General features: G+C 40.2%; 1 protein-coding gene across 4 annotated transcripts in view; it reads left to right on the forward strand.

Annotated features, from left to right (window-relative positions):
- Nucleotides 1-15,175, forward strand: part of TENM3 (teneurin transmembrane protein 3) — a 665,511-nt gene that overhangs the window by 273,604 nt on the left and 376,732 nt on the right. Inside the window, exon 1 of one of the 4 annotated variants that reach the window (XM_024194533.2) lies at nucleotides 4,932-4,985. The exons of the other annotated variants lie outside the window; for them this stretch is intronic. The gene's annotated coding sequence lies outside the window, so the exon portion shown is untranslated. Of the gene's footprint in view, nucleotides 1-4,931; nucleotides 4,986-15,175 lie in introns of those variants that run through there. 4 annotated transcript variants of the gene reach the window in all.

Below are 15,175 nucleotides of genomic sequence, written 5' to 3' on the forward strand. Positions count from 1 at the left end.
CTAGTGAATTTTCATAAATAACTTGTATTAGCATTGATGGAATTTAGCAGTCACGTCACCTACACTGAACAGCACAAACAGGATCAAAGCAAAGGAAATTCCACTGCAGTGCAGACAGTCCCAAAATTGTGGGAGAGCAAGCGGTTGAGTGCAGTGGCATGCTCCCCGGTACAAAAACGATGTGTGGTTAAAAAGTGTGCAGGGAGGGTTGGGTGAGTGAGGGGAGGGGTGGTTTCCAAGACTAAACTTAATCAGAGTCCTGTTATGTGGTAGTTCATCCTCCTCAGCCTGGTATGCGTATGTGTGTATAAATTGTATTTATAGAAATTATGGATAGGGTATAGATGGGAAGTCAAAATCAGCTTTCTTCTAAAGTGAAAGTGGAGCACAAGAAGTAGCACTCCACCCCTTCACATAATAACATCTTTACCTCTGACTCTTGGAACATCTGTATTGTTGGAGAGCTCAATGTCCATATGGGTTCCTACAAAAGCATATAAGCACATTGTGGGGTTATCATCTCTAGAACAATTCCCCTCCAGGAAAATAGGATTATCAAGGTATACATTGACAAGCTTATGTAATCCACTTGTAAATAAGTGTTGCAGGTCTCCCTCTCTACCAATCCACAGAGGGCATGAGTCTTTCAGAGCCAGCGTGAGAGGCTTCCCTCTTTATCTCAAGGTATAGCAGCTTACGCTTTTATTTCTGGCAGTCTCTGATTCAATCCCCAGGTGTTAGCCAACATGGTGATTGTCACAAGAGTGACGGTTTGTCTGAGATTTGAACTGCTGCGGGGCTCAGATGATCCTTCTTTGATCAGAGGAAATATGTAACCTACTGGTGAGTGTATGTTACAGGTTCCCCCCTGTGCCCAATCCACAGAGAATAATAGTCTGTTGTAGCTCTAGCTAGAGACTTATAGGTCAAGAAGCAATAGCTCATGCCTTTAGCTCTGGAGGTCTCCGATTCAGTTGCCCCATGTGTTGGCCAAGATGGCAGCCATCACACTTAGGCTTCAGAGGTTCTTATTCTTCCAACTAACTGAATACATACTGGCTTTATTTCCAATGGGAGTTAAAAAAACTAGGTGATCAATGAGATTTTTATATATATATATATATATATATATATATATATATATATACACATAAATAAATATTTATTTTCAGGGGTGTGTGCGCGTGTGTGTGTATAAATGCATATCTATTTAGAAATATGTTTAAATATGAATCTGGAATTTCTAATGCCGTAATGTTTATGAACAATGTATGTAAAATATGTATTTGTAATACATATTTTTACCAAAAAGTGCTAACTGAAATTGAGATAATTTAAAGCTGTCTTGTTTTGTCTAGAAGTATTTATACAATCATTAACAGATATATTGATCACTTATTTGGCCAAGTATGGCTTCTAGTCAGCTTCCATGCTCACTGTCACATAAAAAGATAAGTAGAGTTGAAAAGATTCCCACAGGAAAGCTCAATTGCTGCAGGAAATATTTGTATGCAGTGGCGTTGTAGCCATTTCGGTCCCAGGATATTAGAGAGACAAGGTGGGTGAGGTAATATCTTTTATTGGAAAAACTTCTGTTGGTGAGAGAGACAAGCTTTTGAGCTACACAGAGCTCTTCGTTAGGTCTGTGAAAGGTACTTAGAGTGTCACAGCTAAGGCAAGTCAACCTAAGTTACATCGATGTACAGCCGCTGCAGTGATTAAATTGCTTTTGTATGTCCACACTATGCTCCTTATGTTGGCAGTGCGCATCTTCACTACCAGCGCTTGCATTGATGCAGAGATCAGTGCACTGTGGGTAGCTATCCCACTGTGCAACTTGCCACCATATAACACAGGGTGTTTTGGGTAGGGTTTGCATTGCCTCATGGGGGCAAACGAGTCATGCAGGGGTAACTGGGAACATGGTTTCAGCTTCCCATGAGGCAGTTTCTTCATCCCATAATTTTATCTGCATCCCATAATGTTCCACGCCTCTTTTCAAAAGCCCCGCAAACCCACGCGTCCCCCATCTCTGAGAGAAGCATGGTCCCTGCACAGCTCTGCATTATTGTGATGAGTGTTGAGAGCACAACATGCCTGATCCTGCAGTATTTATAGAGCTGCCAGAGGAACCGCGGGGAACATGACGATTGCTTGGAGGCTAGCTGGCTGTGGGACATACAAAGAAACAATTCAAGGTTGTTGTTGGCAGCTGTGGATGGTTCTGGGCCTGAGAAACGAGCACTGACTGGTGGGATCACGTCGTTATGCAGGTATGGGATGATGAGCAGTGGCTGCAGAACTTTTGGATGTGCAAGGCAACATTCCTGGATGCATATCCCTATTTTGGCACCAGACCACCTTGCCACAGAGTACATCAACAGAAAGGGCTACTTTTCTATGGTATTGCAAGTGCTGGTAAATCACCATTGATGTTTTACTGATATCAACGCAGGATGGTCAAGGAAGGTGCGTGACACATACATCTTTAAGAACACAGGCCTGTTCAGAATGCAGCATGTAGGATTTTCTTTTCAGACCAGAGGATTACCGTTGGGGATGTTGAAATGCCAGTAGTGATCCTGGGAGACCCAACTACCCCTTAGTCCTATGGCTCATGAAGCCGTACCCAGGCCACCTCAACAGAGACATCCTAGTATGCATGACTGTTCCAGTGGTTTCGACAGAGTGTTTGTTGTTCAATGTAAAATTGTTATGGATGAGGATGAAATGGATTAGTTTGGCAATGTTTGGGGTGGATAGCTTAGGGTAGTCCATTATCTTGTAAATATTTGAGACAGGCAGCAATGGCATCTCTGTGAGGGATGCTGGTATACAGGGAGGTGATATCTTGAATGAACTCATACAGAAGAATGATAAAAGACAAAAACACCATCATCACCTCTGGGTGAACAGTTTTTTCAAAAAACAATCACTCTATATCTGACCTCTGGGTACTCTTCCTCAAAGGAAACCTGCACAATCCTTTCAAAAGACGAGCCTGGGAAGTTAAATTCATAACTTTGCTAGATACTAAAAATCATGGACTGAATAAAGACACTGCATTTATGGCTTATTACAACTTAACCCCGAACCCCCAGTTTTTTCCCCCTCATTTCCCCCCTATGACTGAAGAGGTGGTAATGGGCCACTTCACCTTGAATGGTCCCTTGAAATATGCGTTAACTACTTACGCTAAACAATTGTATTTAGCTGTAACACTCTGAGTACATTTCCCAGACCTGCAAAGGAGCTCTATTTAAGCTCGAAAGCTTGTCTCTCTCACCAGCAGAAGTTGGTCCAATAAAAGATATTACTTCATCCACCTTCTCTCTCTCATATCCTGGGATGATCACAGCTTAACAACACTGCACACATGATTCAGTAGGTGGCAGTCTGCTCTTTAAGTCAATACGGAACCAAATTCCTTCAGGATGAAGGGAATATAAAACTATTTACCTCACTGCTAATAATAAAACATTTCATGATGTTTTTCTCAGGAGGTAGGGGTGGTAGTCTGAGTAAACTGGCCAAATTATAATTGGATCATTCTATTTGCCTCCATAAATGTCCTTATAATTCTGGTTGGCTAATATATTCTCTGCATTCTGTCCTGAACTCCTGTATCGTATTTCTGCAATTAATGACAGGTAACGTGATTCCTGTATCTGTAGTTTTTCACTTTGTCAAGTTCCCTGTTGTCTTCAGTTGAAAGTTGTTACATGTGTGTCTGGTCCTGCATCCAATGAAGTCATGGCGAAAACATTGGATTAGATAGCAATGGACTGTATAGTGGGTATTTTTGTTTTTGTTTTGTTTTTTAAATTTACCTTTAATGTGGAAGATTTGTAAAATCCTGTTATATTCTTATCTGAATATACAAAATGAAGAATGAATACATTGTAAACTTGATAATTGTCACAGTCTGCTGACCCTTTATTTCAATTAAAACACAGATCTGAGAAATGATATTATCTGGGAATTATATTATTATATATACAGTGGGTTCTAGTGTGTGCATATAAGGACTGCTAGCTCCACTCTGTTTTATAACCTGTGCTTTAGTTTAGAGGGGCTCTCCTCTTTCCAGTATGTGCACACATTGCTCTCATTAATGTTAATGGCAATTATGAACGTACGTCAAAAGGACCTTAGCTTGATTTTGCATTTCTTCCATAGACTTCACTGGCAGTTTATGGATGTGGAAGTGCTGCAATATCAGGTGGATGCATGAGACTTGTTTGTATCAGTAAGTTAAACCACTGTGTAAGCTGTCCATCTTCCTCTCATAAATGGAAAACTGTCCAAGACACACCCAGTTTTGTTTAACTGAAATTTGTGACAAATTCCATAGCTCACATGTAAATTATATTAGATATGTGATGTTTATGTGTTGGCAGGACAGTGTTCTTATATTTTATTTGGTCAGGAAAAGATCCTTTTGTGACAATCCAATGAGTAGAGTTTCCTGATTAAATCTCTTTATCTAGAGAGGTTAGAAATATTGTCATTATCAAAAACATTTTTGTGGCATGTCTTTTTTATGTTAGTGTAAATAAAATGTGTCATGCTGCAAATCTTTAGGCATTAGATTATTTGAAAATCTGTGGTTTTGACATGGTAAATTAACATCACAGAAGAATATTTGTATATTTAAAAGCAACTGCTGTAGGATATTTGGAAACCAGAGATGACTTTAGAAGAGTATCGGCAATGAATTGAATTTTTTTCAGATTATATGATTGAAGAATGATAACTATGGAAGGCACTTTTGCAGTTTAGAAAGGGTTAAGGAATGCCAAGTCCAGCCCCCCTCGCTTGCCTGGGTGTAAACAGAGGAGCCTCAGCCTATCATGTCTGATTGCTGTTATGTGCTTGAGGAGAAAGCCAGACTCTGTAACATGATACATTATAGACTGATTCAACTTGGAAACGCCGTGGTCTGCGCTTCGCATCCAGACAGAAGGAGGAATCACCACCGAAAGGTGGGTGACTGAAAACCAACCCTTTTGACCTTACAGCTGAGCCAGGTTAAAGTGTGATTTCTCAGATTGAGTGAAGTCAGTCAAATATATTTAGATGAACCATTTATACAGAATAGATATGTATGGAGTCTTGTTTGTATGCTTTTGTATGGTGTGGTATTGAAATGGGAGGAGGCTCTGTTTCTCTTTGAATCCGTGCAGAGGCAATATTAGCATTTGAAATGAGGTGGCTTTTTAACCCCTGAGGCACCAAATTAAGGATTTAGATAAGGCAAAGGCTTAACTTTACAACTCATTCTAAATACCAGATACTTCTGCAAGTGGCTGCTATGTAACAGAGGATTTTGTTCCTGATGTGTGTGTGTGTGTGTGTGTATTTAAATTAAAATGTAATATGTGCATTCTGAAGAGAATGTGAACTTTTATATTTCTCTACGTTTTATGAATGCATTTCAGTGTATTTAATTTTATTAGAAATAGTTTTTGCATAATTTATAGTTGAGATAGCTAAGATTCTGTATATAGTTCTGCTTTGTAAGCCTTTCTGTTTCATTGGTTTAACTCTACTGCTACTCTGAAATCTACTATACTGATTACTTTAAGGAAAAAAGTATAAAATACTTAGAATTATAAAAGCACCTTTCCCTGAGAATACAATACCTAGTGTATAATTTTTGTGAGCAGATTGTTTCTAGAACAAAGTCTGTGAAGTATAATTTAACTTAATAACAGAGCAAATAATGAACGTTAAACTGTGGAAAAGCAGTCTGGGTTGATTTAGAAAGAACTGTAATATTTTTACTTTAAAATGTAAGTGAGATTTGAGATTTTTGTAAGTATCTTAAAATAAATAAAGCAGAGATCGGTTATGGAAATATACTACTGCTGTAAACAGCCACAATTTTTGCTGCCTTTCAGTTATAGTATTAGCTATTTCTCTTCTGTGTACCTAATGAATGATATGTACAGAATACATGGCTATGCCACAAAGTGATTTTGTATTTCTAAAGCTTAATATAATCAAATTCATTGCCTAAAGATGGTATAGTTGAAGATTTGATCCCTTTCCACTGAAGTGGAAATACTTTCAGTAATTGAAAGCAGATTCATGTCTGGAGTTGTACAAGCCAAGGTTTTCATTTTTAAAATAAACCTTTTGTTCTCCAACTTTAAATGTTTAAGGGAGCTATCCAGAGATCTCTGTTTGCTGTTCGTTAGAGTAATCTTTAAGAAGGGATTAAAAATTTCTAAGAAAGGTATGTCATAAATCCAGCTTACTTACAATTATTTTGTCTATTTCAATGTATGGACATAATATTTTAGCCTTTGTATCCCTTATATTTTAGTTTTCCTGTTAGATCCCATGAAACTGAATTTGAACTGTATCTGTGTACTGAACATTGATTTTTAAAGCTCTCTTAACTAGCATTCATAATTTTTAATAGATTTACTGAACTTCAGAAATTTTTGGCTTATTCCATTTGCTACTTCTGATAAGACAGTTTGATTATTAAACAAAACTCCCTAAACTTTGAAGGTTTGGAGGGATACTGATCTACTTCAGCAAACAAACCTGACACTTTGCAGTGATAGCTGCTCTTTGCTAACTTTGTTTCTGTTTTCTGGGCATGACTGTAAAAAGCTTTAAGAATCCTTGCAGACATTTCAGTATTAGAGAGATAAATTTAGGATATGAACTGTCAAGCCCTTCAGACAAAGACTGAGTTGCTCTCAGTCTGTTAGCAGCTTTGAAGATAGAGAACAATAGAGTGAAAGAAGGGAATCAATCATCTTCCCTCATCAGGCCTTGTAATCTACAGAATAAATTGACTAAAATTAGGTGGAAAAAAGTTACCAAAGATGGCAAGATCCCTCTAGCCAACAGTAAGTGTATAAACTGCATAAGAGATTTGAGAAATTGGTTTCCTGATGTTGTGTCAGCGTTGGCTTGTGATTTTTATGGGCTATCATGAAGATGTGAATGAGTAAATTTGCATATTTGTACTAATGTGCTAATTTTATTTTTTCTTAAAAGTATTTGATGGACCATATCATTTAGTTATTGCGTGGCCTTCTTCTCTCTTCTTGATAGTTAAATAATTTAATATCTCCTAAATAAGTACAAATAAAGGGAATAACATTCTAATACAAATTGGGTAAAAGTGTGAACATGAACAGAAAAATGAGATTAACCTTCTTCTGTGGAATTAATGTTAAAAAATATCAAGCAAATCTTTAGCTTCTGGTTGGAATGTTACTAAATTTTTGATGAATTTGTACCATGTTTCTGTGTAATGAGTGGCCTAAGGTGTGGCACAGCACAATCTTCTCTTACAAGGACTTACAGAAAAGCTACATTGCAATTTATTGCAAAAACTTGTCTAAACATTTAAACATGTTTTTCAGTTCTTGATTTACTGTTAAGAGTTTTTACGTCCTTAACTTTTTTACAGAGCACTGAGGGCACGTGATCTGAAGTAATACATTCCATTTAGTATGGAATACATTTCTTTCAGAAGGACGAAAAGTGGCATAGTAGTAGCTGTCTAAATACAGTGATTTTGATTATTAATGCTATGAGGCAGATTAAATTGCTGTATTCCAGGTATTCATTCCTTTTAAAGGTCCACAAGAAAAATGTTGCTAAGCACTCATCATCACTATTGCAAGTAACAAAAAATGACCCAGATTTAAGAACCCGTTCTAAACTGTATTCTTTCATTTGTTAAAGTGTATTTCAAAAGATTTAACAAGAATCATGCAATTAGTGAAAAAGGTCTGTTTTCAGCTCTGATCAGCAATTCAGGGATCAGGCTTCCGAATTTCACATCTTTATTTTGAGAACTTGTTTTGCTTCTCAGTTCATTCCTTGAACTAAACAAGGGTTGAATAAAGATTTTAACAAGTAACTTTACTAAAAATTAGGTATTCTGAACTACAGTTTTTGTCCTAACTTCCCCCCATCTGTGAAGATTTAATTGCAGAGTATTCCATTATAAATACTATTATAAACTTTACTCCATATGTGATTTTAAGACTTTTCTTAGGAATAATTATATATGAATTAAATTACGATAGCACTGTGGATATTATGCATTTAGATATATGTTAGGCGCCTGATCCTGTGAATTTTAAAGTTCCCTCAACTGCCACTGACTTCATTGAGAGTTGGGGGTGCTCAAACCTTTCAGGATTGGGCCCAGAAGTTCTTTGCACAAAACAAATTATTAGGGTGAAACAATGTAATGGTATATTATGAATATTTACACACTTTTAAAAACTAAATTGTTTAACTTTGTTTCTATTCTACACTCATTAAATGTAAACAGATGTACTAAAAATACACCATTATCCTTTAGAAAACTTTTTGTGTAATGATTGAATAGGTTGCAGACACATTTTATAAATGATACACAAACAAGGAGATGGATTGTTTTTTAATAAATTCTGTCCAGAATTGTAAATGCAATTACTATAGCATAGACTTAATGTTCATTAAAAGCAACATTAACCTTTCTAGTCCTCTTCAGGGACTGGCTGAAGCAACTGTTTATCTAAACTTGTAACTATTGTTTTTATGTTCATGTTTAAACCATTACCGAAGGGATGCCTGATGAGCCAGTTCTTTCAAAATGTTTTTGATAGCAGCCACCTCCTACTCCAAATAGTCATAGATACAGGCTGTACAATATCCCAGGGGCTGTATATTGAAATGGGGGGTTATAACTTTCAATCCAGTTTATGGAAATAAGGTTAGTTATGGCCTGTTGATGTGAGCAGCAGATCAAAAGCCTTTAAGTAGAGAAATCAGATGAATCATTACAAGATTTAAGTATTTTACTATATGAAAGGTATAGCAGTAATATATAAATGATTTTTGTTTATAATCTGTAAAATGTTTTCATGCTCTAATATTATATTTTTAAAAATTGTAAATAACACATTTTCCCTTCATCCCAAAATTTAAGGTTAGTGAAGATTTAAAGCAGAACATGTTCAGAGTTATAGTAATTGGACTTAATAACAAAGAGTTTTTGACAAGAAATTTCACAGGATAACTGAACTTTTACAAAACAATTTGTTATTTGATCAGGTCAGCAGAAATAAGCGAAAGTAATGATTGTAATTTGTAAAGATCTGAATAGGGATTAAATTTAAATATATTTAACATGCTGCTTCATTGTTTTAAGTTTAATCTATTTTCAGTAGCTAAAGGACAACTATCTTGGTAATGGCAATATAATTGTACTAGCTGTACCTTTCTGATAAGTAACTTTTCTGCCTGTTTCCAGCTAATGCAGAAGATGAAGCTTAATAATGGAAAGAATGTTTTGATGCCTAGGAGGCCCAGGTTACCTAATAAAAAGGGCTTATGTGTTCCACTCTAGCTGGAAATAACATTCCTGGTTTGGCATGTTCCTGCATTCTTAATGGCCAGTTTCAGTGGCCTTCAGTTATAGTCTGATTACTGTGCTTGTTCATACTAAAGAGCAGGAGTATCTTATAGACTGCTTTAAGATGCTAGAGTTTGAGTGAAAATTAAAGAAAACACAAGCATTATTGTACATAAAAAGTATTTGGGTGTTTTTTAATATCATACAAATGTATTTTTTTAATATTTAGTTTAAGTTCAAAAGCCATTCTACTGCCTATTTTTATTTTTATTAAAGTAGTTCAATTTGTATCTCAAGTATAGTATTTACTGATCATGCAAATAGAAATAGATTTTTTTCTCAATACTAAAATGAATTCTTAATGTTCAACCACAATTACTAACTTTAAAAAATAATTTTAACTGCTTATGAAATGTTCAAATCTGCAGAAATTTCAGTCAGAGTTGTTAAATGTTAATTTTTGCAGAAGATATTTTCCTCTAAATCATAAATTGTGTCTAAGGAAAAACTGTCTAGGGAGCTGTCAAAAGTAGTCTGGAACACTTTTTATGCTTTTTTCTTTTAAATAAAACATAATTGCCTTATATAGCATTGTTAACCTTTTATAATTATTTAACTATTATTTCATTTTACCCCCTGCTTAAATGTTGTATGTTAGTGCAATAGACACCTGGCTGTGCTCTTAAAAGTTTATTTGTCTTTCAATTTCTGTGATAGTAGGGGGCAGTACATCTCCTTAATTATCTTTGTTCAGGGAAATGCTGAAAGGACAGGGTAGTTAAACAAGGCCATTTGGATTTGTGATAAGGTCGAAGTCAGATGCAAGGAAAGTGGTTAAATGCATTATCATCTTATTGAGTACATCATCAGTAAAGTGACCTTGATGGAGGTGGAAAAAGCCATTTGGCTATTTTATGACAGCCACCTCTCTGCCTGCTTTATCACTGCCAGAGAATACTTCATATAGCTTTATCATATTCTCCTTTTTTGTTTTGAAACCTGATTTCCCTTGATTGTAGATAATCAGTGATAGCCTGAACATTGAAATGGACTTTACTGATGATGGTAGATATTAGTACTTAAGGGTTTATCCATAACTTGAAATGTTCCTTCATTAAATATTAAGGTAACCTGGCTCGCTGACCATTCTATATTTGCTTTTAAGGATCTTTTAATGATGATGATTAGTTTCTGTGCGAGGGAACTGCCATTCTGCTACTTTTCAAATTGTTTTAAAGCTATTAGGAGGAAAGGGTTGCCAACTTCAGTTTGAGCAGCAGGGATAGTGTTTGTTTTAACAAGTGCGTAAGTATCTTTATTTGAAGATTATTCAAGTCATACTGGTTCTATGGCTGTTCTAGTTTCAGTGAACCCTTTAAGGGGGAGAAACAAAAACTTTAGTGAAACAAAACCTAAAACTAAATTCTTAAACTACAGTATTTTCTGCTTTGGGGGCTGCTCCTGCAAGTTGCTGAATGCCTAGGGTTACCATATTTCCACAAGCAAAAAAGAGGACACTGGGGGGGGAGGAGCCCTGCTCTAGCCCCACCCCTGCCCCGCCCCCATCCACTCCCTCCCACTTCCCACCCCCTGATTGCACCCCTCAGAACCCCCAACCCCCCCGCTCCTTGTCCCCTGACTGCCTCCTCCTGGGACCCCTGCCATTAACTGCCCCCTAGGATCCCACCCCCTATCTAAGCCGCCCTGCTTCTTGTCCCCTGACTGCCCCCTCCTGAGAACCCCCTACGACCCTACCTGTCCCCTGACTGCCCCGACCCTTATCCACACCCCCACCCCATATTCACACCCCCGCCCCCAGACAGAACCCCGGGGACTCCCATGCCCTATCCAACTGCTCTCCGCCCCCTGACAGGACCCCCAGAACTCCTGATCCATCCAACCCCCTCTGCTACCTGCCTGCCTCAACCCCTATCCACACCCCTGCCCCCCTGACAGCTCCCCCAGACCCATCTAACCCCCCCTGCTCCCTGTCCCTGACTGTCCCACCCCCTCTCCACGCCCCTGCCCCCCTGACAGCCCCCCCAGAACCTCCGACCTATCTAACCCCCCCGCTCCCTGTCCCTGACTGTCCCAACCTCTCTCCACACCCCTGCCCCCTGACAGCCCCCCCAGAACCCCAGATCCATCTAACCCCCCCTGCTCCCTGTCCCTGACTGTCCCAACCCCTCTCCACACCCCTGCCCCCCTGACAGCCCCCCCTCAAACTCCCGACCCATCCAACCTCCCCTCCCCCGTCCCCTGACCAGGGCCGGCTTTAAAGAGCTCAGGAATCGGGCTGCGCTCCGGCTGGAGCCGGGGCTGGTGCTGCTGGGGCCCGAGCCGAGGCGGGCTGGGGGTGCTCGGCCGGGGCCGGGGCCGCCGGGTGCCACTCGGCCTGGGCCGGAGGGAGCCGCTCGGCCAGGGCCGCGCCTCCCTGGAGTTCTCCTCCTCGCGCCCCCCCCCCCGCCCCAGCTTACCTGCTGCTGCCTCCCGCTTGCCCCTGCTTCTTTTCAGACTTCCCGCGAAGATCTGATTCGCGGGAAGCAGGGGAGGGGGAGGAGCAGGGGAGCGGAGCGTTCAGGGGAGTGGAGGAGAGGGAAGACAGTTGCAGGCCGGACAGCGTGGTAAGGCTGCAGGGGATGGGGGGAGCCGGGAAGGGGCTTTGAGTGCCCAGTGGCGCTTGGCCGCCGCTTTTCTGTCTATAAATAGCCGACCGGGGGGAAATCCCGGACATTTTTAGATTTTTAAAAATCCCCCCCGGACGGCTATTTATAGACCGAAAAGCCGGACATGTCCGGGGAAATCCGGACACGTGGTAGCCCTATGAATGCCCCCTGTAAGCACACTCAGCTCCCAGTAGCTACAGAAAGAATTTTATGGTGCACTTCACCTTGCAGGACTGGACACTTTGACTGTTTGGACAATTATTCAAAAATTTAATCAGAGAGATCACAAGAACCAATCTTTTTTGAAACTGCCATTATTTCACTCAGATGTGTCATCCTGCTTTTGCTAAGCATCGTGGCACTCTATGATGGATTGTGTGGGGGAAAATAATTTATTTTGAAATACTGGCTTTGAAAAGAGTCCCGCGCTAGTAGTAACTTTTGCAAGGACCTTTTGCAAAGGCGTCAGAATAGTGATCAAGAAGACTTTAAAATAGTTGCAAAAAGTACATGAGGCAGACTGCATCCAGTTTACAGCACCTCAAGGTATAGATTAATTGGATGCAATTGATAGAAGGCAATCAAAAATTAAGAGGCTGGAGGGAATGATGTATAAGAAAAGATTAAAAGAAGATAAGGGATGTGGACCTGCGGTTGAAAAGGATCCTAAAAGGAGCAGGTAAGAACCCTTTGATCATCCTTCACGTAGGAACGAACGACACGGCTAGGTTCTCGCTAGAGAGAATTAAGGGAGATTATGCCAGGCTGGGGAAGACTCTTAAGGAAGTGGAGGCTCAGATTATCTTTAGTGGGATTCTGCCTGTTCCTAGAGAAGGACAGCAGAGGGCTGACAGAATTGTGAGGATAAATAGCTGGCTAAGGGAGTGGTGCTATAAGGAGGGCTTTGGGATGTATGGCCACTGGGAGGCTTTCGGGGACAGACAGCTGTTCTCGCGGGATGGACTTCACCTGAGTAGGGAAGGGAATAGACTTCTGGGAGGGAGGCTGGCTCATCTCATCAAAAGGGCTTTAAACTAGGAACTTGGGGGAGACGGTTGGGAGATGTTCAGTTAATCTCCACGCCAGAGTCCAACACTGAAAAGGAGAGGGAGGAGATAAGCACAGACATAGGTAGGGGTAGGGAATTGGACATAAGAAAGAGGGGGCAAATGGACAGCATGGGGTCCGTTCCAAATTGCATGACTAATGGGAGAAAGGATAGACAGCATACGGTAAGATGTTTATACACCAATGCGAGAAGCCTAGGTAACAAAATGGAGGAATTGGAGCTCCTGGTCCAAGAAATGAAACCTGATATCGTAGGAATAACCGAAACGTGGTGGAACGGTAGTCATGACTGGAGTACAGGTATGGAAGGGTATGTGCTGTTTAGGAATGACCGGAAAAAAGGTAAAGGTGGGGGAGTGGCGTTATATGTCAATAATGAGCTAAAATGTAAAGAAATAATAAGTGATGGAATGGATAAGACAGAGTCTGTATGGGCAATAATTACACTGCATAAAAGAACTACTAGAGCCTCCCCCGAGATAGTGCTTGGGGTGTGCTATAGACCGCCGGGATCTAGCCTGGAGGCGGACAGAGAACTACTTAATGTTTTTAGGGAAGTAAAAACTGATAAGAACTGTGTCATCATGGGGGACTTTAACTTCCCAGATATAGATTGGGTAACAAATGCTAGTAACAATAATAGGGCTCAGATGTTCTTAGACGTGCTAGCAGATGAATTCCTTCATCAAGTAGTAACTGAACCGACGAGAGGGGATGCCATTTTAGATTTAGTGCTGGTGAGTAGTGAGGACCTCGTTGAAGAAATGGTTGTAGGGGACAACCTTGGCTCGAGTGACCATGAGCTAATTCGGTTTAAACTAAATGGAAGGATTAACAGAAATGATACTGTAACTAAGGTGTACAATTTCAAAAAGGCCAACTTTAATAAATTAAGGCAACTACTTAGGGAAGTGGATTGGGCTAACATACTTAGGGATCTAAAGGCAGATGAAGCCTGGGATTATTTCAAGCAGAAGTTGCATGAGATGTCTGAGGCCTGTATCCCGAGAAAGGGAAAACGTTTAGTGGGCAGGAGATTTAGACCTAGCTGGATGAGCGGGAGTCTCAAAGGGGCGATTAAGAAAAAACATAAAGCATACAGAGAATGGAAGAAGGGAGGGATCAGCAAGGAAACCTACCTTAGTGAGTTTAGAGCATGTAGGGATGCGGTGAGAAAGGCCAAAAGCCGTGTAGAGTTGGACCTTGCAAGGGGAATTAAATCCAACAGTAAGAGGTTTTATAGCCATATAAATAGGAAGAAAACAAAGAAAGAGGAAGTGGGACCGCTGAAGAATGTGGATGGAGTGGAAATTAAGAATAATCTAGGCATGGCACAATATCTAAATGAATATTTTGCTTCGGTCTTTAATAAGGCTAATGAAGGGTTTAGGAATAGAGGGAGTAGGACAGAGGGGAATAAAGGGGGGATAGACATTACAGTATCAGAGGTGGAGGCCAAACTTGACCAGCTAAACGGGACTAAATCGGGCGGACCGGATGATCTTCATCCTAGAATATTGAAGGAACTGGCGCGAGAAATTGCGAGCCCCTTGGCGACAATTTTTAATGAATCTGTAAACTCGGGGGTGGTACCGTTGGACTGGAGAATAGCTAATGTGGTTCCTATTTTCAAGAAGGGGAAAAAAAGTGACCCGGGTAACTACAGGCCTGTTAGTTTAACTTCTGTAGTATGCAAGGTCTTGGAAAAAATTTTGAAGGAGAAAGTTGTTAAGGACCTTGAGGTGAATGGCAATTGGGACAAATTACAACATGGGTTTACGAAAGGCAGGTCGTGCCAAACCAACCTGATCTCCTTCTTTGAGAAAGTAACAGACCTTCTAGATAAAGGAAATGCGGTGGATCTAATATACCTCGATTTTAGTAAAGCGTTTGATACGGTTCCGCATGAGGAATTATTGGTTAAATTGGATAAGATGGGGATCGATAGGAAAATCCAGAGGGGGATAAGGAACTGGTTAAAGGGGAGACTGCAGCGGGTAGTACTGAAAGGTGAACTGCAGTGGTGACGACGCAGGAAAGGAAACAGAACGCCAGGTTTGTT

The sequence above is a fragment of the Terrapene carolina genome, unplaced genomic scaffold, assembly GCF_002925995.2.
Source record: "Terrapene carolina triunguis isolate 2854851 unplaced genomic scaffold, T_m_triunguis-2.0 Scaffold66, whole genome shotgun sequence".
NCBI classification, from domain to species: Eukaryota; Metazoa; Chordata; order Testudines; family Emydidae; genus Terrapene; species Terrapene triunguis.